Genomic DNA, 24,202 nt, shown 5'->3' with positions numbered 1-24,202 from the left:
GCATGGCGATCGTTGCAACCCTCAAGAAGTTCTATGGCCCGTGTTGTACAGGAGGTCAGACTAATTGATCATAAGTCCCTTCTGGCTTATCATAGAATCATAGAATATCAGGGTTGGAAGGGACCTTAGGAGGTCATCTAGTCCAACCCCCTGCTCAAAGCAGGACCAATCCCCAACTAAATCATCCCAGCCAGGGTTTTGTCAAGCCTGACCTTAAAAATATCTAAGGAAGGAGATTCCACCACCTCCCTAGGTAACGCATTCCAGTGTTTCACCACCCTCCTAGTGAAAAAGCTTTTCCTAATATCCAACCTAAACCTCCCCCACTGCAACTTAAGACCATTACTCCTTGTTCTGTCATCAGCTACCACTGAGAACAGTCTAGATCCATCCTCTTTGGAACCCCCTTTCAGGTAGTTGAAAGCAGCTATCAAATCCTCCCTCATTCTTCTCTTCCGCAGACTAAACAATCCCAGTTCCCTCAGCCTCTCCTCATAAGTCATGTGTTCCAGTCCCCTAATCATTTTTGTTGCCCTCCGCTGGACGTTTTCCAATTTTTCCACATCCTTCTTGTAGTGTGGGGCCCAAAACTGGACACAGTACTCCAGATGAGGCCTCACCAATGTTGAATAGAGGGGAACGATCACATCCCTCGATCTGCTGGCAATGCCCCTACGTATACATCCCTAAATGCCATTGGCCTTCTTGGCAACAAGGGCACACTGTTGACTCATATCCAGCTTCTCGTCCACCGTCACCCCTAGGTCCTTTTCTGCAGAACTGCTGCCGAGCCATTCGGTCCCTAGTCTGCAGCAGTGCATGGGGCTCTTCCGTCCTAAGTGCAGGACTCTGCACTTGTCCTTGTTGAACCTCATCAGATTTCTTTTGGCCCAATCCTCTAATTTGTCTAGGTCCCTCTGTATCCTATCCCTACCCTCCAGCGTATCTGCCTCTCCTCCCAGATTAGTGTCATCTGCAAACTTGCTGAGGGTGCAATCCACACCATCCTCCAGATCATTTATGAAGATATTGAACAAAACCGGCCCCAGGACCGACCCTTGGGGCACTCCACTTGATACCGGCTGCCAACTAGACATGGAGCCATTGATCACTACCCGTTGAGCCCGACAATCTAGCCAACTTTCTATCCACCTTATAGTCCATTCATCTAGCCCATACTTCTTTAACTTGCTGGCAAGAATACTGTGGGAGACCGTGTCAAAAGCTTTGCTAAAGTCAAGGAACAACACGTCCACTGCTTTCCCCTCATCCACAGAGCCAGTTATCTCGTCATAGAAGGCAATTAGATTAGTCAGGCATGACTTGCCCTTGGTGAATCCATGCTGACTGTTCCTGATCACTTTCCTCTCCTCTAAGTGCTTCAGAATTGATTCCTTGAGGACCTGCTCCATGATTTTTCCAGGGACTGAGGTGAGGCTGACTGGCCTGTAGTTCCCAGGATCCTCCTTCTTCCCTTTTTTAAAGATGGGCACTACATTAGCCTTTTTCCAGTCATCCGGGACTTCCCCCACTCACCATGAGTTTTCAAAGATAATGGCCAATGGCTCTGCAATCACATCTGCCAACTCCTTTAGTACTCTCGGATGCAGCGCATCCGGCCCCATGGACTTGTGCTCGTCCAGCTTTTCTAAATAGTCCCGAACCACTTCTTTCTCCACAGAGGGCTGGTCACCTCCTCCCCATGCTGTGCTGCCCAGTACAGTAGTTTGGGAGCTGACCTTGTTCGTGAAGACAGAGGCAAAAAAAGCATTGAGTACATAGGCTTTTTTCACATCCTCTGTCACAAGGTTGCCTCCCTCATTCAGTAAGGGGCCCACTCTTTCCTTGACTTTCTTCTTGTTGCTAACATACCTGAAGAAACCCTTCTTGTTATTCTTAACATCTCTTGCTAGCTGCAACTCCAGGTGTGATTTGGCCTTCCTGATTTCACTCCTGCATGCCCGAACAATATTTTTATACTCTTCCCTGGTCATTTGTCCAATCTTCCACTTCTTGAAAGCTTCTTTTTTGTGTTTAAGATCAGCAAGGATTTCACTGTTAAGCCAAGCTGGCCGCCTGCCATATTTACTATTCTTTCTATACATCGGGATGGTTTGTCCCTGTAACTTCAATAAGGATTCTTTAAAATACAGCCAGCTCTCCTGGACTCCTTTCCCCCTCATGTTATTCTTCCAGGGGATCCTGCCCATCAGTTCCCTGAGGGAGTCAAAGTCTGCTTTTCTGAAGTCCAGGGTCCATATTCTGCTGCTCTCCTTTCTTCCTGTGTCAGGATCCTGAACTCGACCATCTCATGGTCACTGCCTCCCAGGTTCCCATCCACTTTTGCTTCCCCTGCTAATTCTTCCCGGTTTGTGAGCAGCAGGTCAAGAAGAGCCCTGCCCCTAGTTGGTTCCTCCAGCACTTGCACCAGGAAATTGTCCCCTACACTTTCCAAAAACTTCCTGGATTGTCTGTGCACCGTTGTATTGCTCTCCCAGCAGATATCAGAGTGATTAAAGTCTCCCATGAGAACCAGGGCCTGCGATCTAGTAACTTCCGTTAGTTGCCGGAAGAAAGCCTCGTCCACCTCATCCCCCTCGTCCGGTAGCAGACTCCCACCACAACATCACCCTTGTTGCTCACACTTCTAAACTTAATCCAGAGACTCTCAGGTTTTTCTGCAGTTTCATACTTGAGCTCTGAGCAGTCATACTGATCTCTTACATACAGTGCAACTCCCCCACCTTTTCTGCCCTGCCTGTCCTTCCTGAACAGCTTATATCCATCCATGACAGTACTCCAGTCATGTGAGTTATCCCACCAAGTCTCTGTTATCAGTGACAGAACAAAGGCTTGGTGGTGGAGTTAAACCTGTTTTAGCATGTAAATAACCTACAATATAATTTTCAGCTGAGGTTTGACTGCTGGAGCCAAACACTGTTTTGATCCTTGTGTGCACCTCTTTCCACAGCTTCCTGACTGTTGGACAGTCCTGTAGCATATGTATCAGGGCTCCTTTGTGTTACAGCGCCAACAAACATCAGAGGATAAGGCATTTGTCTTGTGCCACCTCTGTTGTGTCTGATACCTTTAGAATATAATCATTTGTTGTATCAAGCATAGCCTGAGATCCATAAAGGTATTTTTAACTCCGTAATGTGGTTTCCCATGGGATTCTTTTCAGGGCAGTGATAAATCCCCTTCCCATGCTTTCACAAAGAACTCCAGAATAAGCATTCCTCTTGATTAACAAAATATGCATAGTATACAGGCCTGGGGAGGTTATGAAGCATTTCTACAGTTCCCAGTAATTCTGGGGCATATGGAAGCCCTAGGGCACCCAGCCCAGATCAAATTGATATATTAGCAAGTGTTTTAATTATAAATACTTCACTGAAGGTGACAGGTCATAACACTGCTTTAGCATTAGAAAACCATATTCAATTTGGAAACAATCCTCCTTAGATCATGTTTAGAATTCCTTTTCTCTTGTTCTTTTATTACAAAGGACATTTGCACGAGAATAAGATATTTGCTTTTCAAGAATGCCATCTGCTTCTGTTCATTTTCCCTACCTCAAGACAATGGTCAAGCTTCGGATCTCATGTATATAGGTGTACATACAGAATAGCAGTACACTAGAAATGCCAATCTGTCCCAGTGCCTTCTCTTTTTTGACCTAGTTGATTACAATAACAATTATGATGATGCCATAAACAAAGGATAATCACTGCTGAGCTGAACTCGTAACAAAACAAAAATCCTGGGGGGAGGGAACGTTAAATGCAAATATCCTTTGTTATAAATAAATGAGAAACAGGAAACTAGCACAAAGAAGCATAAGTGTTTTCAAATAGAATATGTTTCGAATCTTCTATAAGCCATCAGAAGTCTGTCTGTCTTTTTCTTTCTTTCTTTTAATTTCTTTCTTTCTTTTCTTTCAAGAAATGGGCAAAACAATTTATCTAAATTATGTTAGATTGGTCTGGGCTGCTCAAAGACATTATACAGACTGCTCCTCCCAACTGCTCCAGCCTTGCTGTACCCTCTCCCACCCCCATGTCCTGCGTCCACCTCCAGCACCTCCTTCTAGCCTATGCCCTGATCCTCTGGATCTCCAGCTCTGCACTACGCCTCCCACAGCTGGGCAAATCTCATAATCTCTATGCCAGGACCTGCCGTTGCTCCCCTTACTGCTGTGCAAATTCAACTGTTATCTCTATGTGGGACAGCTCATAGATCTATCACTTTACTCCAGACCTGTCTCCTTTTGTGCCAACTACAATTCCATCCTATTCTTTGACATCTCCTCCTGGATGTCTAACCATCAGCTCAAGCTCAACGTGGTTCATACAGAGCTCTTAATTCCCCCCTCCAAATTCTCCTTGCAGCCTCCTTTCTCAATCACCGTGAACACCGTCATCCTGACTGTCACTCAGGCCCATAGCTTGAGTGACACCTTTTATTTGGACTTCTGTCTAGGTCCTCACAACCCGGCTATATTTAAGTCTTGCAGATTCTTTCCACATCTCTGAGATGCTAAATCTCATGCCCATATTCTTATCATTTCATGTGTATTATTGTAGTAGTGATTAGTATTATAAGAAAGCACTCATTAACGCTTATTAATATTCAGACTTTTGCAAATATGTCATTAACATAATTTGGGATTTGGAATAATGTTAAAGTGTGTAATTTTGTTGCTAGATGTGAGAGTTTGTTGCCATTATTAATGTAAACTGGGATGTTGCTATAGCAGGTACGTTAGATTTCCGGTTTGTTCCAAGCAATAGCTGTGCGGGTTTAGGGTGGGTTGCTATGAAGCAGTTTTCTTAAGAGTGATATATAGTACAGTGTGTTCTTTGTGTCACATTTTTAATATATACCTATTTCAATACAGATTTTTCTTCTCTTTCAGGCAGAGATTCACACTGCCCAACCTCCCCTAAACTAATTCTCAGAACAGCCTGAATTTTGAGAATCCATTTGTATATTTAGTATTTTGGCTAGTTCTGTGGGCCAGATGGTGCAAGCCTTGTAATGATGAGTGCTTATTTTTGTACGTGATCCTGTTTACTTTTAATTTCATTTACTTCGATGACACCACTTCCATGAGCACACAAGCAGTTTAAACCACCTAGCTCTGTGCTGTTGTAGATAATGACTTGCTAATGAAGGGCCCATTGATGTCAATGAAAGTCTTCCCATTACTTTCAATGCACTTTGGATCAGGCCCTAAAAGCCTGGCTCTTGCTAGTAACTCACTGAAGTTAATAGGTTTCAGAGTAGCAGCCGTGTTCGTCTGTATTCGCAAAAAGAAAAGGAGGACTTGTGCCACCTTAGAGACTAACCAATTTATTTGAGCAGACGCTTTCGTGAGCTACAGCTCACTTCATCGGATGTTAATAGATGCTCACCAGTGTGAGCTTGGAATCAGGATCCAGGCTAGGGTATGTGTGAAAACTGCATTGAGATGTTTGGTTCTTTTTTTCCTTTCCACTCTCCAAGTCCCTGACGTGGAACATGTCAAACAGCTTCCTGTATTGAAAGGGACATGTAGCCATTCCATTTAAATTCTTGTGTACTTTGTTCATGTGTTTTGAAGGCACTCTCCCTGAGTAAATCAATTTACCATTAAAGAATGTGGAGTTTCACATTTCTGTGATGGGTGCAGTCCTTGTTGGATTTTGGAATGGAGCCAGGAAGCCAGACAGTGAGAAGTTAATCCTGGTGGCTAGGATTTGATCAAGACATCAAACAAAGAAAATACAAAGCAGTAGAGTCTTTATGATAGTAAAAAATCCATGTTCCCAGTAACTTCCCCACATCTGCAAAAACGACCTCGTATGGCAGCATAATCAGCTTATTTTTTTCATGTGAAAACAATAATTTCTTGCAGGGGGTCAGCAAACATCGGAGGTTAGAAGTAATTCCAATGTAATTTTGCTATATTATATGAAGCCACTTCAGACATATATATTTGTATAATACATGTAGGTACCAGTTCATGTTTTCCTCTCCATTGTAAGGTACCATTGTATGTATGCAGACACTTTCCTTTCTCTTTGTTTCTATTTTACAAAACAATGAAACTCAGACTAAAAAGTATTTCCAATATCCACAACGACCACAGAAGCACTGTGCAGTGTATCTGTACTATATAGATTAGGCCTCTGATTCAGCAAAACACTTTAACTACATGCTTAAATCCTTTTGACTTCATGTGTTTAACTGCTTTGCTGAGTAGGAATGGGATTACTCACCTAACTTTAAGCGTGTGCTTAAGAACCTTGCTGAACCAGAGTATAGTTTAGCTAAGAAAATGTTATCTGATTAATGGATTTCAGAAATCCTTCTTCACTGCAAACACATAGCAGTAATTTACAAAGCTCGACTATATTGCACATAAGGTTAGACAAACTAATGCCATCCAGGAAGGTAATGCTGATACATCAGAGTGAATTTGCAAATCAGAATGCATCAGAAAAGAGGCTGTGTGCAATTAAAACACATTATCTGCCAAAGGGCAGAACAGTCCCCTACCTGTGTTGGCAAGGTTAGAGCCAGCTGTATCTTGATAGAGTAGGTAGGTTATTAATGTTCTCCTGTGAGAATAAAACAATTATAAGGGGGAGTCCTAATTTAAGGGGGAAGAATGGAATGCAATAATGTGTAGAGGAAGAACCTGACAATGTTCTCACATGGGTGTAAATCAGGCCTAGCTCCAGTGAAGTCAAAGGACTTTAAGCCAGTGTAAAATGAGAGCAAATGAGATCAGAATCAGGCTCCCAGTGTTTTGAATAGCCATTAATGATAGTTCTCATTAAAGTGCTTAGCACGGGGAATGTACTAGCACACAGTATTTTGATAGCAATTTGCCCAGGTTACTTTTCATATATTGAGATGTAACCTTCTACCAATTTAGCTGGAAATAAGAGAGCCAATTTCTGTAAAACAGGGCCATTTCTAACCCCTGAAATGCACACTAATGGCAGCCCAGCCCTGTGAGTTTAATAGGTCATTGTCAGCTCTAGTTTCCCAGGCACAGGCCATGTTGAAAGCTTTTAGTTTTGCCGCTGGGTCTTGAAGTGGTTCTTAAACCTTTCAATGTATATTTTTTCAGAGAGCAAGAAAACTGATGCATCTATGTCCAATTAGGAATCGTGGGCTAGTTTAGCATGGAAACTGATGCACCTTAGGTGAACCTGTTACTGGTGTAAAGGTCATTCTGGTTATGGCGGAAAAGCTTTATCAAAGAGGATGGAAACAGGAGAGATGGAATCAACTATGACAGTTAATGGTGAGAGGGGACTCACAGAGTGGAGCTTTAATCTTTTGTAAAACAATCTTCCTTTTAGATTTAGGCTGAAGACTTGATTGGCAGATATCTCTAAAACACATTAAATGTATTTAGCCCCATGAACTATTCCACTCAGTTTTCTTTAAATAATAAGTCCATTTAGAGACTTAAAAATAACCTAGCTACATTCAGCACTAAGATACAGGTAAACCACATGATCATGAATAATACAAAACCTGTCTAAACGTGGTAGAGAACACCTCCCGATGAAGTGCAAACATCGCAGCAGTGAGACAAGAATAAAGCAAATGTGTGTAAAACAAACCATTAACCATAGCGAGCACATAATTGGAGTACTGGAACTACAATCAACAGAAAAGAGAGGGTTACAGGCCTGCTTCAAAGAACTATGGGACCTCTGGACTGGGTTCATCAATGACAAAACTCCCATTAATATCAGTGGTACAGGATCAGGCTCTATGGGCCAGAGTTTCAAAGTGATTTCGACTCCTAAAGTTGCAGACAGGCACCTAAATACCTTTAAAAATGTGTTCCTATGTGCATAACCATAGACGCCTGCACACCAAACCCAACAACTGACATGAAACCAAAGTATTACATCCCATAGCAGCCTAGATTACTATGTTCCACAGGGACAGAATAGGGGGGACTGAGATGACCAGTGCCTGAGGTCCCCGCAAGGGCAGGGAAATGATTAAGTGAGATATTCCCAGATGATCCTGGCAAGTGACCTGCACCTGCATGTTGCAGAGGAAAGTGAAAAATCCCCAAGGTCCCTGCCAATTTGACTAGGGAGAAAATTCCTTCCTGACCCCCACATATGGTGACCAGTTAAAGCATTTGAGGAAGAACCAGTCAGCCAAGCACCTGAGATAGAGAATATTTGGTGCCACCTCAGAGCCCTGGTCCATCCCATGTCCAACTGTGGTCAGCCCCTTGCTTTGAAGGAAGGAGATAAAAAAAGTCAACAGAATACATTGTGGGGGGTTGGGGGGGAAATCCCTTCTCGACCCATGCAGGTGGCCACCTGAAACTCTGAAGCGTGAGCTTTTAGGAATATAAGACATAAACTGAAAGTGAACCCCAGGGCTGCTGACAAATAATCTTGCCATAAGTGACACTCTTAAATTTGTCCCGCTCCATCTTAAAACTAATAAAGTTGTTTGCCCCACAACTCCAGAACCTCACCCTTCTGATTAGAAACCTTCTTCTGATTTAAATCCTGAATTTGTTCACGACCAGTTTGTATCCATTTATTATGCAAATGTTGTCCTTTAGCTCTTCACCCTCCCTGGTATTTACTTCCCTGATGTATTTATAGCCAGCAATCATATCTCCCCTCAGCCTTCTTTTTGCGAGGCTAAACAAGCCAAGATCTTCCAGGCTCCTTTATAAGATAGGGCCACCATTCTCCTGCTCATTCTCGCAGCTCTTTTCTGCACCTGCTCCAGTCTGAATTCACCTTTCTTGAACCTGCGTGACCAGAATTGTACACAGCATTTCAAATACAATGGCATTCATACTTCTCTGTCTTTCCTAGGAATGCCTCACCTGATACATTCGAGGATTGGCTGTGCCTTTTTCACAGCTGTCTCACACTGGTGGCTCATATACATCCTGTGATCAAACAACATCCAGGTCTCTCTCCTCCTCCGTCAATTCCACTTGATGAGCCCTTGGCTTGTAGCAAAAATTCTTATTCGACCCAGTGCATGGCCTCGTACTTTGTACGACTGACTTTCATCCCATTTCTGTCACTCCCGTCTTCGAGGTCCAGATCTTCCTGTGTAATATTCCAATCCTCCGCTGTTTTGACGATGCCTCCCAACTTTGTATCATCAACAGATTTCATTAGCACACTCCTCCTTTTTGTGCAAAGGTCATTAATAACACTATTGAGTGAGGACGGTCCCAAGACCGATCCCTGAGGAACTCTACTATTAATCTCCCAATAGGCTGATAATTTACCTTTCAGCACAACCTGTTGCTCTCTCCTCTTTAGCCAGTTCCTCATCCACTTTACAGTGCGTGTACTGGTCCCCATCTTTTCCAATTTAACTAATAATTTCCCATGTGGTATCGTGTCAAATGCTTTACTGAAGCCTAAGTACTGTCAGGGGACAGGCCAGCTAGGACCAGCTACTGGCCGGCTTCCCTGCTAACTGCACTGCTAGGCCCAGCTTCACTGGCCTGGAACTGCCTGATTAACCACAGCAGCCTGGTTTATAAGCCCAGCAGCAATAGCAGAGCAATAGCTGCTCAACTTGCTCCTTGCCTGCAGCTGCTCTTTGTTCGTCCTTTCCTCTTCTGTCTCTAGCCCTGATCCTGTGCCAGTACCAGCCTGCACCTGTTCCTGCCCCCAGCTCTGTCCTGGCTTCTGACTCCTGGCTTCAATCCTTGGCTACACCTCCTGACTGGGACTCCAGTTAACCCGGTGGCTTAGGCTTTGGCTTCTGACTCTCAGCTCTGACCCTTGGCTCTGCTTCAGGACCAGCCTCTTCTGAGTTCCGCTCTGACTCTTGCTCCAACCATTAAGCCAGACTGTCCATGACTTGGTTGCTGACAAGTACATTAGCTCTAGTTCGCTTTCCTTATCTAAAAAGTGAGTTATTTTCTCAATGAAGGCAATCAAGTCAAGCTGGCATGATTTTTCTTTGAGAAACCCATATTGCATTGCATTCCCTTACCATTTACCTCCATGAATTTAATTATTTTTTCCTTCACGATTTGTTCTAAAACCTTGCATACTACTAAGAACAGACTAACGGGTCTGTAATTACCCAGAACACTTTTTTCCCCTTTCTTAAACATAGGTCTGACATTAGCTATTCTCCAGTTGTATGATAATACTTCTGAATAGACAGATTTATTAAAAATCCATGCTACTAGACTAGCAGTCTCATGTGCCAATTCTTTCAGTATTCTGGGATGGAAATTATCTGGTCCCTCCAATTTAAGCACATCAAGATCTTTAAATTTTTCTTCCATCTCATATGTGGTAAATTCCGTTTCTAGACTCTCATATCCATCTGTCTTTATATGCACATGTTCCATCTTATTGTCATTACTGAAAACTGAGGCAAAGTATTCATCTAGTTTTTGGGACATATCTGGATTATCTTTAAAGTCCTTCCCAACCACATCCTTCCTTATTCTCTCTTTTATTCTTTCAGTGAATGCTTTCCAACAATCGATCAACCCAAAAACTTCCTCAGAGTGCCAATCCTAGAGCCATCTATTGATCTTCATTATCTTGTCATGCCTTCACACTTCTCTACAGACCAGAATATTTCACTGAAGATCACCTGAGCTTCCACTTCTTTAAGCATCCTATCCAGCCTAGAGTGTGTCTTACTATGCATTTGTCAAAGCTGAACTTCCTTGTCATTGTGTTGCTTACTCCTCCACCTTGGTTAGGTCTGTCTGAATTTCCTCCCAAGGCTCTGGATATGACTAATGAAAAGTTTGAGTCATCTGCAAATTTTGCTCACGCTCTGTCAAGGTTCCTTCCCCACTCTGAACTCTAGGGTACAGATGTGGGGACCTGCATGAAAGACCCCCTACGCTTATTTTTACCAGCTTAGGTTAAAAACTTCCCCAAGATACAAACTTTGCCTTGTCCTTGAACCGTATGCTGCCACCACCAAGTGTTTTAAACAAAGAACAGGGAAAGAGCCCACTTGGAGACGTCTTCCCCCAAAATATCCCCCCAAGCCCTACACCCCCGTTCCTGGGGAAGGCTTGAGAATAATTCTCACCAATTGGTACAGGTGAAGACAGACCCAAACCCTTGGATCTTAAGAACAATGAAAAATCAATCAGGTTCTTAAAAGAAGAATTTGAATGAAAAAAAAGGTAAAAGAATCACCTCTGTAAAATCAGGATGGTAAATACTTTACAGGGTAATCAGATTTAAAACATAGAGAATCCCTCTAGGCAAAACCTTAAGTTACAAAAAGACACAAAAACAGGAACATACTTTCCCTCCAGCACAGCTTATTTTACCAGCCATTAAACAAAAGAAAATCTAATGCATTTTCTAGCTAGATTACTTACTAACTTAACAGGAGTTGGAAGGCTTGCATTTCTGATCTGTTCCCAGCAAAAGCATCACGCAGACAGACAGAACCCTTTGTTCCCCCCACCTCCAGATTTGAAAATATCTTGTCCCCTCATTGGTCATTTTGGGTCAGGTGCCAGCGGGGTTACCTTAGCTTCTTAACCCTTTACAGGTGAAAGGGTTTTGCCTCTGGCCAGGAGGGATTTTATAGCACTGTATACAGAAAGGTGGCTACCCTTCCCTTTATATTTATGACACCCCCATTTCCAGATAATTTATAAATATATTAAATTACACTGGTCCTAGTGTCTGTGGGATCCAGGCTTGTGGACTCAGTGTTTCCAAGCCTGCGCTTGAGCATCCATGCTGCATTGTAAACCTGGGCTTACAATTGCTGGACCTGGATCTCACAGCCATACTGATGCATCCACACTACACTAATCTTCTGACTCAAATCTGAGGTGCATCCACACTGCAAAATTACAGGGCTCAGAGCCGAGTCAGAGCAGGACTCGGGCTATGACCCGCCCCCGCAGCAGGGTCCCTAGGACCCAGCTCCTGAGTACTTGCTGACCCAAGTTAGACTGATTTGTATGTGGATGGAATGGGAGCATGGGGTCAAACCTGAGTCAGAGCCCTGACTTAGTGTGCAGCATGGACGTTTCAGACCTAGATAAACAGTAAACCAGTTCTCCATTATTCGCTACTTTGTAGACTTGTTCAAAGAACTCTAAGAAGTTAGAATTTGTTTTGCAGAACTGTGCTGGCTAGACCCTATCATATATCATGTGAACTTCCCATATGTTTTATTATTCTAGTTTTAATTATCATTTTGACCAGTTTACCAAGTAGGAATGTAAGACTTACTGCTCTGTAATTTCCTGGATGAACCCCCCTTTTTAAAATATAGATGCAATATTTGCTTACTTCCAATTCTCTGGAACAGTGGTTGTTTTAAATGAGAGACTGCATATTTTTGCAAGCGTCTCAGTCACTTCATACTTAAGCTCCTTTAGAATGCTAGATGTAACATCTGGGCCTGGTAATTTATTATTTTTAAATTATCAGTTTTTTCCAGCACCTTTTCCTCTGACACCTGGATCTCTGATAGTACTTCATCTCTATTACCAGAAACGAGCAGTTCTGGATGGGTGTCTCCTCAACCTTCTCTGCAGTGAAGGCTGATGCAGACAAATCATTTAGTTCCTCATCTTCATCTTCCTTAAATTGCTCCAAATGACCGCTGGGGACCATGCAGACCCACTGATTCTTTTCCCATAGACCTGCCCTCCCTTCCCCCCCATGTCTGATAGACTTAAAACATTTATTGATTAAAAAACAAAAAAAAAACCTTTAGCTAGTTGCTCTGCAAAATCTTTTATCCCTTACAATTTCCCTTTTCCCTATTGCCTACTGTAATTTATGCTCCTATTTGTTGACAGATGAGTACAAGTCCTCTGAGTACATGAGCTGTCAGAATTAAAAGGATGTGATGGATTTTCATTACTTAAAGCTTTAAATCAAGACTGGAAGTCTTTCTAAAAACTATTCTGTATATTGCAACCAGAAGTTCTGGGCTTGATGCAGATATCACTGCATGAAATTCTATGGCCTGTGTGATTTAGGAGGTCAGACTACAAGATCACACCAGTCTCTTTTGGCTTTAAAATCACTGAATTTATGAACCTATCTGGTTGTGTTAGTGATATGGACATACATCAGACACCAACATGGTCCTCTATGTGCCAGCAAAGCTCATACTGATTACCCAGGGGGATTTCTATTAAAATAGTCCCAGTGAAGTTTGTACATCTGTTCACAGTGCCAACCACCCATCTATTTACTCCCTGCCTCCCAAATTCCCAAATATCAAAAGTCACAGAACCAGATTCATCCTTGTTGGCATGCATGAGTGAGTCCCCCAGTACTCCAGGAGGATTCACCACCACAAGGACCTGATGGTGTTTCTGTTGCTCACCCTATTTTGGGCAGCTCTGCTGCTTAAGGCAGCTTTAATTTCTGCCAGGGCCATCTCAAGAGTTTTATCAGTGGAGGCTGTTAATGAGATGGATCTGTACATCACCCCATCAGCCAGGCCATGCCTCTTTCCTGGCCATTCCCTCCCTTCAGTGTGTTGGTCCTTTGTCAGTGGGGTGAAACTTGTGGCTGTGGACTTTCTGCTTCTGAAGTGGCACGCTATGATTTACGCAGGTTGGATCAGACCCATGGACGTTTAAAAGAAACCATGAAAATCATGGAATGTATTACCCTTGTGATAGCAATGACAAATGTTCATCCATAGGAAGTTGTCAATTTCAGCTGGGCTGTAAAACACAATAGAAAAGACGAATAAGGTATGTTTTATATTTGGACCCAGCAGTGAAGAGATAGACACAGGGAGAGTTGATTTAAGCACAGCTGTTTGCTGTGATGACTTCATTGTTCTGGCACAAACAGAAATGAGGCTTTGCTCTGAGTACAGAGTGCCCAAGCATTTGAGGGGTAGGACACCACATTCCTTCACTCTACTTTAGAATACGTCCCAAATATATAAAATTATGTTCATGGCTGACATAAAGCACTATATAACCTAATTAAAAGTTGCAGTGAACAGACTTTCAAATTGCAAAGGATTATTCTTTCCCAGAATAGCAACACAGTAATTAAACAACTTATAAATTCAGGCGCACCACTAGTTTTCAGACTGTCTTGGGATAATGTGATGGTGGTGCGGCATTGTCCTGTACAACAGGAACTGTCAGTGGTAAGGAATCAACTGAATCTGGTACCAAAGCCTCTTCCAACAACTTGTTGAAACTAGGAGTTGTAACAGAAGGATGTTCAATTGGAGGAACTGAAGATCTTGCTGGAACATCCCCGGACTCTGGAACTTATCAAGGCTGCAACTGGTTCATATGGCAGTTCCATGAAGTACCGTCTAATTGCTTTACCACGAATGACACAGGTCCTGTGCATTTCACAAGTTCTCTAGGTACTCATTTTACTCCATAATTATAGGTGTTAAGCAATCCTACGAATGAGCATGACTGTGACACGTTCTCTGGTGGTGGTGCTTGAAGAATTGCTTTCTTTCTCTAACAATTTCCTTAAGCCTGGTGCTTCAATTACATGTCCAAAGTATTCAACTGAGGGTTTGGAAAAACTCACAGCTGTCTTGTCCTCTCAGTTCACAGCCTTCCAAACGTTGCAAGACTGCATCCAAATTTCAAAGACACTCCTCATGGTCCTTTCAATAAGGCCCCCTGGGCCTAGAACCCAGGTCTAGGAAAGCTACCAGGGAGCTGACAGCTCCAGGCTGCTACCCAGCAGCAGCTGTAAGTTATGGGTAGTTCCAGACTATGGGTAGTTCCGCCTCAAGGGTTTGACAGACAGCAGTCCCATGGCTCCTGATTGCTTCCCTGCCCTATATGAACCCAGGCAATAGTGTGGGTCTTCTGTAGCTCCCATGGCCGTTCCTGCTCCTTGCTCTTGAATTCCTGGCTTGACCTGGGCTTCATTTGGACTTTGCCTCCTTTCTTGGACCCTGAAACCTGATTTCTGACCCTTGGATCAAGCCTGGCCTGCACCTGCCTATGAACTTCTCTGGCACTCCCAGCCTCAAGACCCTTGACCCTGACTGCCCTTGCTGGGTTCCTGATACTTTCCCGTAACAAGGCTGTCATCCATACAGTACTGAACCCTCTTCAGTCCTGTCAGGATCTCATCCATGGCTTTCTGGTGCAAGGCAGGTGCTGATGTGATACTGAAAGGCAACCTGTTGTAGCAAAATAAGCCTTTTTGCATGTTGACTGTGAGATATTTGTGAGAAACTGGATCAATCTCCATTTGAAGCACTGAGCAAATCTAATTTACTGAAACACTGTCCTCCACCAAGAGTAGCAAACAAATCTTCAGCAATGTTCCCCCTAATTTCTTACAACCATGTGCAGAATTAATTTTATTATGTGCACCAATATGGAGGTGATGTGTGACACATCACCTTCATATTGGTGCACATAACAAAATTCATGTGGCGGGGGTGGGGCCAAAGGGTTTGGAGTGTGGGAGGGGGCTCAGGGCTAGGGCAGAGAGTTGGGGTGCGGGCTCTCGGATGGGGCTGCAGATGTGGGGTTCAGAGTGTGGGAGGGTGCTAAGGGCTAGGGCAGAGGGTTGCAGTGCGGGGAGTGGGAGGGTGAGGACTCCGGCTAGGGGTGAATGCTCCAGGGTGGGGCCAGGATGAGGGGTTTGGGATTCAGGAGGGGGCTCAGGGATGGGGCAGAGAGTTGGAGTGAATGGGGGGTGCAGGCTCTGGGATGGGGCCACAGATGAAGGGTCTGGGGTGCAGGGTTTCCTGGGCTATGTCGGGGAGAGAGGACTCCACCCCCAGCCCTCTCTCGCTGCAGCAGCCCGGGGCTGGGGCCTAGGGAGAGGCGCCTCTCATCACCGTGGCAGCTCCGGGGCTGGGGCTGGGGCTGGTGCAAGGGGAGAGGTGCCACTCCCCGATGCAGCTCTGCATGCCCAAAACTTGCTCCCCGCCCACCCCCTACTTCTCCTCCCCAGGTCATTGTGGCTGCAAGGCCACGCAGCTTAGAGGGAACTTAGGTCTTCAGTATGAGGTGGTAGATACTGGTCTGCACATAAAGCTGGATTCAGTGTCACTTAGAAATCTCCACACATTCGGACTGCGTCTTCCTTCCTAATCCCTGGTACGATGGGTGTAGCCCACTCACTGTGCAAAATGAGTGACAAGGCTCCAATGTTCTCTAAGAAGTCCAAATCATCTTCCACCAGAGGCTTCCCAGCTTAAGGCACAACTCTGGCTTTGCAATGTTTTGGCTGGCTGTCAGACTTAACAGTGAATTTCACTGACACATTGCTTATCTGTCATGTTCCTTTTCAAAAACTTTGGAGTGTCTGCCCAGTATTTCTTGATGGTTTTGAGGTGCTTTTGTGATTGCCTTGATCTTAGTCCAATTCATCTTGAGCTTCTCAAGCCAAATAATGGTGGATACTTTCCTTCAATCACATACAAGGGTAAAATGGCTGATTATCCATCTAGTTGAACTGTCACCTGAAGTATCCCTTTTGGGACAGAAGATCCTTGGCACCTGTCATAACCATACAGCTAAGGGTAGCCTAGAATTCCTCCTTACCAGTAAGGGGTTAAGAAGCTCAAATAACCTGGTTGGCACCTGACCAAAAGGACCAATGGGGAAAGAAGATATTTTCAAATCTTGGCCGGGGGGAAGGCTTCATGTGTGTTCTCTGGGGAAAGCAGAGAAGCAATAGGTCAAAAAAACGCCTCCTATAAACCATCCTGTACAAGTCTCTGATATTACAAAAAGAGTAAGTAAATAAGGCAAGGCACGTTAGATTACCTTTTGTTTTCAACTTGTGAATTATCCCTTGGCTACAGGGAGGTTTATCCCATTTTTTTGTAACTTTAAAGTTTTGCCTAGAGGGGAATCCTCTGTGTTTTGAATCTGATTACCCTGTGAAGAATTTATCATCCTGATTTTACAGAAGTGATTCTTTTATCTTTTCTTTAAATAAAATTCTTCTTTTAAGAACCTGATTGATTTTTCATTGTTCTTAAGATCCAAGGGTTTCGGTCTGTGTTCACCTGTACCAATTGGTGAGAATTATTCTCAAGCCTTCCCCAGGAAAGGGGGTGTAGGGCTTGGGGGGATTTTGGGGGGGAATAGGACTCCAAGTGGTCTCTTTCCCTGTTCTCTGTTTAAAACGCTTGGTGGTGGCAGCATACTGTTCAAGGACAAGGCGGAATTTGTGCCTTGAGAAAATTTTTAACCTAAGCTGGTAAAAATAAGCGTAGGGGATCTTCATGCAGGTCCCCAGATCTGTACCCCAGAGTTCAAAGTGGGGGAGAAACCCTGACAGCACCAATGTTATATTTCTGGGGTTCTCAAACTTTTTTTTGCTGGGATCCCCTTTGAAAATATTTCAGGCCGTGATGTCCCTCCCAATACCAGGCCACCCTTACTTTTCTGCTGCTGGAGGCGGCGGTGCTGCCTTCAGAGCTGACCGCCAGGCCAGCAGCTGCTGCTCTCATGACCACCCTATAACATGGTCATGGACCCTATAACAGTCTTGTGACCCCCTCTTGGGTTGTGACCCCACTGTTATATTTGGACCTAGCAGTGCAGGAGACAGACACAGAGGGAGCTGATTTAAACACAGCTGTCTGCTGTGGTGACTTTATTGCTCTCGGAACAAATGGAAGTGAGGCTTTGCTCTGAGTACACTGTGCGCAACCATTTAATGGGGAAGGACATCATAGTATGTGTGTCTTAATAGAAGGTGACAGTATATTTGAGCTGAAGGATGGTGTTTTGGAATGTAGGTGTTGGTATGTACGTTTTTGTTCTTTTCAATGCTGTTCACTCTGTTTATTGGATTTTCCAGAATGACCAATGCCTTCCAAAGTTAAGTTAGTGGCAAACAGTTTGGGCTGAAAGTGGATCACTGAAAGCTAATTCAAACAATGGAGTTGGCTCTAAAGGGAGTATTGGACAGTAATAAGGAAAGATGTGAAGGCTGTGGTTTTCATTGCCACATTTGTGGGTATGTGGAAATGAGTAATAAGCGGTAGTACCAGCTGGGGCAGAAATGACTGTCAGTATTTTTGGTAATTATTAAATCAGTGAGTTAAATAATGAGAAGTTTTTGTGCTAAGGCAAGCTTATTAATTACTTATTAATAATTTGTAATTATACTTATATTGCTTTTTTTCATCTAATAATTGCCTGTGAGTTGGATATGTAAGTTTTTAACAAATGGGAAGGGAGAGAAGAACAAAAAGGCTAAATTCTTGTCCAAGGTCATGAAGTGAAACCTGGAACTCTTGGTTACCAATCCTGTACTCCAAGGATGAAAAAATATTTACTTTTGGAAAAACATTCCCCTGAAATCACTGTAATATGAAAGCTCTCAGGTACTCTGTTATCTCACAAAGTGGCTGGTGTGTTGCTGGAACTGCTATAATATTTCTTCCATTCTGTAGTCCTTGCTCTTGTGTTAATACTGTATATCTCTTCTCTGTTCTGGTCAACTTATTTATTTATTTATTTTGAATAACTGGATGTGAATATTAGTGCTTGTAAAAGTGCCAGCATTAATACTATTAAAATACATGGACTTGCAATACTGCTGCCAATCCAGTTTGGGGCTGTAACTGGCGTTAACCTGTGCCAAACTGTGTTAGCACCGTTTGCACAAGAATTCTGTTTAACATTTCAACTCAGTTCTCCAGGAAGGTGTTCACAGAGTTTTCAAAGCATGTTAAGCCTGTAGGAAGAAGTTTTGTGTGGTGGACACTGAATATGGGATCACACTGTATTCCACCACTTGAAAACAGCTCTTGGAGGCGATAGGTTAGTGAACGAAGATTCCACACACACCCCCTCCCCGCAAATGATATATGGTCGGCATTGTGAATCTGGAGCCTGCCTCTTAGTTTGGTGTTTCAGTGTTATGCTTTTCTCTGGTTGGAGTGGTGAGTTCTGCCATGTGTATCCATGGGACTACTTGTGGAGTAAGGTACTAATCTATGTAAAGGTGGTAGGTTCTGACAAAGATACTATAAGGATTGGAAAAGTATCCTTTGCCCTGACCAAGGGAAATAGGTTTTTTTTTTTTTTTTTGTCTAAGATGTAAAATCATATAAAAATTAGCTACAAATCCACAAAATTCTAAGGTACGACTGCTCCTCAAAAATGGAAGGAAGAATGATACTGGCAATTACCATCTTAAAAGTCCAGTTTCTACCTCTTGTAAAATAATGGAATAAAAGTTAAGAGTTAAGAATCCTTGATCTAGCAATGACACTGTGAGAATTAAATAGCTAGCGACACAGAGCTTAGTATAGCAACAACTACATGGGACAGACAGTTGCTAAATATTTGTAGACTACCAACAAAGACTTGCAGGTGGAATGCGTGTTTTGGTGGCAAGGGTTGGTCTGGAAGATCAACTGCTGAGATAGCATAGGGCTAAGGCTGCCTTTTCAGCCAGAGATCCAACAGATGGAATTCTTGTAAGATTTAAGGAGTCAAATACAGTGCAACTCTTCTTACCTCGCATGACTGAAAAGTCATTTTAATTGCAGGTGGTGGTGCCAAACGTAAATGCTCTAGGCACAGGGCCACCAAAATCATATTTGGCTCGATGCCCAAATCTAGCACATCTACTACTTTACATACGTTTGTGCGTCACGTAGTGTTGATCTCTCTGTAATATTTTTTTAAAACTGTGTATTTAAAAACTTTGTACCTCCTTTTAGAAGAACAATAACACACTTCAACACATGTAGGTGTGGTCTTGAAATATGCACTTCAGTGCTGCCTTTGGCTGAAAGTTGTACAAATGCACCCACCTATCATGACTGCAACTCTTTCCCTATTAGGAAATAAAAAGTGTTACTGACTTTTCCCTATCAGACTGCAGCACATTCGCTCTGTGAACAAGGATGCATTTGTCTTCCACAATGTAAGAATAAATCCAAATAGATCACTGATAAGTCACCTGTACCGCATGTTCATCAATGTAACTGAAAGAAAAATCTTTCAGTTCCTTAACTCTCTGCAACATGAACAAATTGAAATAAAAACCTATAAGCTTTCTTCATCATGGGCTTTGATTGTTAACTTGATAGAAGATATCTCATTGCACATTTCCTCCTGTATCATTGCAGACATTTACCTAGATTTGGTCTGATCACGTGAGGTACTGAGCACTCTTAATACCGATAAAACGACTCTCAATACCCACCATACGTAATACAGGGACTATTGTAATATGAATATCAGGATACTGGAAATGGCAAAAGCCATCTATGAAGCATGGTTATTTGGGGAAGCTGGAGGTACAGTCTGGGAATGCTAAGAATCTTGTTTTGCTGCTTTGATTTATTGACTGACTGAGTTAATTCACTATTTGGAAATGATTCTTTTTTGCAGCTGGCTGGTCATGATTTACCATTGTAAGTCTCATTGTATGATAAGGTGCCTAGAACATTTTGTATGGGCATTTTCAATTCTTTTTTTAATATAAGTTAAAAAAAAAGTTAGCAACAAAATTCCTTAGCTCTTTAAGCTTTCTTTTAATAAGAACGCTTTTAGAAAGGGTCGATTCCAAGGAGGTAGTTCAGTATAACAAAATACAGAAGGTACTTACCCCTACTGCAGGCAGCTAAGTTGTGTAACTAATCTTGGAGGTCTATTTTCTCATCAGTGCAAATGCTCTAGCAACTTTCACTTTCTGCATCTGCCCTGAGGGGAGAATATTACATTCCTTGGGTTCCTTTTTTTGTGGATGATGGGATAAAGGACAGCACCTAGACACCTTTGTTTGCACCACTGCAATCACCTCTTTCAGGCCCTGTACGTGCATCTATATTGGAATGCATTCTTTATGTCTGTGAAGCAGAAAACATGAAGAACAATCCTTTACTGAACAGAGGGCTGGGGCAGGAGTAAGAATCAGGAGAGGGGCATTGAAAGAGAAGGGTGAAGTCAGACTCTAAAAGTGGGTAAATTGGACCCAATGAAAAAGAGAAATATGACTTAAGGTGGTGTGCAAAAAGCCACCAAACCTGTTTTTCCTTTGCTAGACACCACTTTTCTGGTCCTTTGGCTGTATATGAATGCAATGCTGTACAGGAAAGAGGCTGTCCTTTGACACCTGAGGCTTTGTAACTTGCAGATACAGACAGATTAAATTGTCTTCAGAATTTGCTATTTTCATGCAGTTGCCCACTAAAGAATGTGATTTTCTGCTGAGAAGTGATTCTGTGGAAATAATGTCAGAGTAGCCTCCTTAGCATGTTCTCTGAGTGCAGTTTTAAAAAAATCAGTGCAATGCAAATTCAAGGGACATATATCTGATGTGATCTTTTCAAATCAATCTAGATCTTTCAAACATGTTCAGAGATTTTTATTAACATGCTGTTATGCTGTGGGGGGTTCGGCCACTTTATTGAAAGTGTTGGCTGGGATAGTGCCTTCAGTTCAGACTAAATGAGGGAACCATTAAATGCCCCTTTGTTTAGTGATAATTGAAGCAATGGAAAATCACTGCAAGCCTGGGCAGTGGGTGAGCCATGTGGTGTAAGGGGTTTGTTGGGGTCTGATAACAAACACAGGAGTGGGGGATTGATTTGATTGCAGCTTGTGTGTGTGAGAGGGAGAGAGGGAGAGAGAGAGCGCGTGCAGAAATCCAAGGAGAAAGAAGAAGCACAGGAGCATAGTCCTAAGAAAAAGCCTAGAGATAGAGCGTTTGGGGAGAATGCTGGCTGAAAGGGGCTTATAGCTGTGAGCAAATAAACTGTCTCCTGCTGTTGATTCCCACTGTGTTCAGGGAAACAGGACTTTATGCACACTCTTTGTAAATAAACAAAGAAATACCTGACTCTGAGATTTTCCTCCTAATGGAACATCCCATAGGACCCTGAATATTGGCTAACTGCTCAGGTCAAATGGGTTAACAATAGGGCTGTCGATTAATCACGGTTAACTCATGCAATTTAACTCAAAAAAATTAATCACAAGTAAAAAAATTAATCGTGATTAATCTCAGTTTTAATTGCACTGTTAAACAGTTGAATACCAAGTAAAATGTATTAAATATTTTGGATGTTTTTCTACATTTTCAAATGTATTTATTTCAATTACAACACAGAATACAAACTGTACTTTATATTATTTTTATTACAAATGTTTGCACTGTAAAATCGTAAACAAAATAAATTGTATTTTTCAATTCACCTCATACAAGTACTGTAGTGCAATCTCTTTATCGTGAAAGTGCAATTTACAAATACAGATTTTTTTTTCAATTACATAACTGCACTCAAAAACAAAACAATGTAAAACTTTAGTGCCTACAAGTCCACTCAGTCCTACTTATTCAGCCAATCGCAAAGAGAAACAAATTTGTTTACATTTACAGGAGATAATGCTGCCCACTTCTTATTTACAATGTCACCTGAAAGTGAGAACAGGCATTTGCATGACACTTTTGTAGCCAGCATTGCAGGGTATTTACGTGACAGATATGCTAAACATTCGTATGCCTCTTCATGCTTCAGCCACCATTCCAGAAGACATGCTTCCATGCTGATTACGCTCGTTAAAAAAATAATGCATTAACTAAATTTGTGACTGAACTCCTTGGGGGAGAAATGTATGTCTCCTGTTCTGTTTTACCTGCATTCTGCCATATATTTCATATTATAACAGGCTCGGATGCAGAAACTACAGAACCAAACTGCCAAAAAAGAAAATCAACCTTCTGCTGGTGGCATCTGACTCAAATGATGAAAATGAGCATGCGTTGGTTTGCGTGCATTATTGAGCAGAACCCATCGTCAGTATGGACGCATATTTTCTGGAATGATGGTTGAAGCATGAAGAGACATATGAATCTTTAGCGCATCTGGCACGTAAATATCTTGCAATGCCAGCTATAACAGTGCCACACAAACTCCTGTTCTTACTTTCAGGTGACATGTAAACAAGAAGTGGGCAGCATAACCTCCCGCAAATATAAACAGACTTGTTTTTCTGAGTGATTGGCTGAATAAGAAGTAAGTCTGAGTGGATTTGTAGGCTCTAAAGTTTTACATTGTTTTATTTTTTAATGCAGTTATGTACAAAAAATGACTCTATGTTTGTAAGTTCAACTTTCGTGAGAAAGAAATTGCACTACAGTACTTGTATTAAGTGAATTGAAAAATTCTATTTATTTTATTTTTACAGTACAAATATTTATAATAAAAAATAAATATAAAGTGAGCACTGTACACTTTGTATTCTGTGTTGTAACTGAAATCAATATATCTGAAAATGTGGAAAACATCCAAAAATATTTATATAAATGGTATTCTATTATTATTTAACAGCGCGATTAATCACAATTAATTTTTTTAAGTGTGCGATTAATTGCGATTAATATTTTAAATTGCTTGACAGCCTTAGTTAACATAAAATAGGTTGTTTACAAAAATTAAAATAGATGCAGATTAGTGCATAAAGATAAATGAGTTTACAATCAGAGGGCCTGATCCTACAAACAGGCCTCATTCAAGGATTATTCAACCAACTGAAGATTTGCAGGATGTGCCCACTGGAGGAGAATTGAAAACTTTCCTTAAGCATAGAATAAAGGGACCTAAGGAAGAGAGGTGCTGAACTCATGTTACATTTGAAAATCCCAGCCTAATTATTCACATACACACCACATAGCTAATACGGGTTTTTTTCAATTACTTATGACCTTCACTAATGCAGGATCAGGCCTCTAGCAAACCTGATGAACTCTTTATTATGGCTATCACAAAGTGACCATTAATGTATGACCATTACTGCGAATATTTGTCTTGTTTTCTGCAGAACATTTTTCAAGTTTCACTGGTGTGTTTCAAATGAAAAACATAAATCCTACAGCGCTGGGCACTTCCCATTCTGTATTACACACTTCATTGAATTTCCATTAGGCAAATGTTAATAGAGAACGTACAGTGATGTGAAATGAGTAGGCTGTCTTCCACACACAGGGAAATGAATCTTTAAAGAGAGTAAAAGAGGCCAATGGCTAACAAAACTTTTACCTAGCAAAATTACCTCAGTAACAACTTGTTCGTGACTTGCTGCTGTCTACACTCTGGCTGCAGCACATTGACTGCTGTAGTAAATTCACCCGTGGTAAAGTGAGCATCAAACTCATTTGGAAGCAGCAGAGTACAAAGTGACAGGAAGAGCTACGGGTCATGGACTACCATTGTCCCACTGCTGCTCTAGCCGTAG

This window comes from Chelonia mydas, chromosome 2 (assembly GCF_015237465.2).
Source record: "Chelonia mydas isolate rCheMyd1 chromosome 2, rCheMyd1.pri.v2, whole genome shotgun sequence".
In the NCBI taxonomy this organism is placed as follows: Eukaryota; Metazoa; Chordata; order Testudines; family Cheloniidae; genus Chelonia; species Chelonia mydas.
Note: the sequence above shows the minus strand (reverse complement) of the source record.